Source organism: Solanum dulcamara, chromosome 1 (genome assembly GCF_947179165.1).
Source record: "Solanum dulcamara chromosome 1, daSolDulc1.2, whole genome shotgun sequence".
NCBI lineage: Eukaryota > Viridiplantae > Streptophyta > Magnoliopsida > Solanales > Solanaceae > Solanum > Solanum dulcamara.
In genome coordinates this window covers 20,374,609-20,377,172 of record NC_077237.1, presented here as the reverse complement: position 1 = coordinate 20,377,172, position 2,564 = coordinate 20,374,609, and the positions used below count along the sequence as shown (strand labels likewise).

The 2,564-nt window shown below is 27.8% G+C and overlaps 1 pseudogene; it reads right to left on the bottom strand.

Annotated features, from left to right (window-relative positions):
* Positions 1-1,656: 1,656 nt before the first annotated feature.
* On the bottom strand, positions 1,657-2,189 carry LOC129887551 (agamous-like MADS-box protein AGL29; annotated as a pseudogene).
* Positions 2,190-2,564: the final 375 nt, after the last annotated feature.

Below are 2,564 nucleotides of genomic sequence, written 5' to 3'. Positions count from 1 at the left end.
GGTTTAGTTTCCATTTTGCTGAGTACCGTGTTGTTGGTGCTCACCCCTTGCTTCTAAATTTATGTAGGATCTAATCCCGGCACCTCTTGCTCTTAGTACTCCTTTGATCGGGCAGAGCTTCTGAACGCGCGAGAGGTAGCAACTTGTCTTCTTCAGCAGACTTTCGTCATCCTTTTACTTTATGTTGTGTTCTACTTGAGGACTAAACCATATAGACTTGTATCTTTTTCATTTCTGTTAAAATAGTGGCTTGTACATGTGACACCAAGTTTTGGGTAGTTAGAATCTATTTTTTCGCTTATCCTTATGTATATCATATTAGACTTTACATTTTTGCTTATTTTGAATTGTTCAGATGTTTAGGCTGACTTGTCTTGGTGGGTTTGGCGAGTTCCATCACACCCGAATTCTGATCGTGACAGCATGTTTTAATTCTTTCTTAATTCCTATTATTTATATAGATAAACGAGTTTTGATTGTTAATAATTGAGTTTTCTAAATATAATTGAAAATTTATTTTGAATATAAGTAGATAATCTTTAAAAACTTATTATAAAATATATATTTATTTTCATTATCCATTTTTGTATTATCTGCATTGAATTTTTTTATAAAGCTATCATTACTTGTTATTTTCACTTGTATAAATAAATATTAGAGTTTTGATTATTTTGAATGGGATTTTTTTTCATTCTACTCATTTGTATTATTATAGAACACTATTAACTTATATTTTTATAAATTCAAAATGGTCTAATGGGACTCAAATTATTAAGCAACCCAAAAGCCACAAGAAATATTTGGTACCATTTATTATTTAAGAGACTTAATTGGCATTAAACAATCTTATTTTCTAATGTTGGCATTGAGTATTCAGATAGTAGTTGGTTTTGTCCCGGCACCTATATTCAATTATTAGACACTTCATAGACAAGTCAGTTGAGTTATACTTTTAGTCAAACTTTTTTACAAATATTTCTTATTTAACACCTATTATTTATAAACTATTGGAGTTATTTTCTACAACAGTTGTATGTCAATCTTTTAAACAACTTTTCCATATTTGTTATAGTCTACATTATATAGTAGTAAGTCTGGCCAAGAGTATGTTTGGGATAGAAAATAGCTCTGAGTGTCGGCTACATTCAAAGTGTAGACTCGGGTGTGACGTTATTAATGATAATTAACAACATATTTCATAGTTGCTTATTTTCTCCCCTTATGTTAGAAAAAAATAACATATATCTGAATCTACTTTGGAGATCTTTCTGCATCATGGTATACTATAATATATACCACATAACAAAAGCTATCAAATAAAAAATATTTGATTCCTAACCTTAAATCAATTGAGAGGAGAATATTAATCAGAATTTATTGATGTAATGCATACAAGTGTTGTTGTATGCAATATATTATATTTCAAACCAACACATGAAGCTTTGTTCTCATGAACAATAATTCAGACCAACTATATCAAATATTAATAATGAATATCATATCAATATATTTTGTAGCATCATTGAAATAAATTACTTTTAAAGAAAACTAAAATCAACACCTTAATAATATAAATTTGAAGTTACTCTATTGTCACCAATATATCTTTAAGTGATAACCTAACATGATTCATTTAGAATTTGAATTTTTCAAACTTCAAACTCCAAAAGATTCACATCCTAGTAAGGATGAAGCTCCATTTTCTATGTGGTTCAAATGGTGGCGCATATAGAAACTAGTGTCATTTAACCAAGCTCAAAATATGATCACTTCATCTGCATTGAGATACTCAATTGACTCCCACTAGCCTTTCTGACTTGTGTCTGCCATTTGGTTATAAGATTTTGTTCAAGCAATCACAATGTCTTTTACGATATCAAGTTCTTCAAGCCTTTTTTTTAGGTTATTCACTTTATTTTGAGCAGTATTTTATCTAGATGAATACTTTGGCTTAGCTGCACATCAGTATTCTAAAAACAAGAAACAATTACATCAACTAAAGGGTGAAAAAATGAGTGCGACTTACTAGTAGGGAAAATCATCATTATTCCAATGTCAACATTGCATTCTGTAACGAATTCGCTAGCTTTTTTGTACAAATTCTCACGACGCTCTGAAAATGTAACACGCAAGGCATTCTTATTTTATATTATTTTCTTTGGTATTTTTTGACGCCCTTTAGTCTTCTTTTTTTCATGGATAAATTATAAGGAGATTGATTAAAGAAAGTTGACAAAATATTTTTTAAAAAAATGATACTTATGAAAAAGACATTATCGAACCTATTTATATACATCAAAAATTAAATTTTTAGTCAAATATTATAAATAAAAGAATAATATTTTCATCAAAGAGAAAATTAGAAAGTTAATTATATGCTTTAAATATGTTTTACAAGTCAACCACATTATTAAAATATAAATTTTTAAGTTAAATATGTAAATATTTTAATATACTCATGAAATTTATTAAGTTGAAGTTAGAAAATATGAATATAATCAGAAGAAAGATAAAATTATTCACCAAAATCTTTGAAATATTTGGTATAATAAAAAAAATCAAAA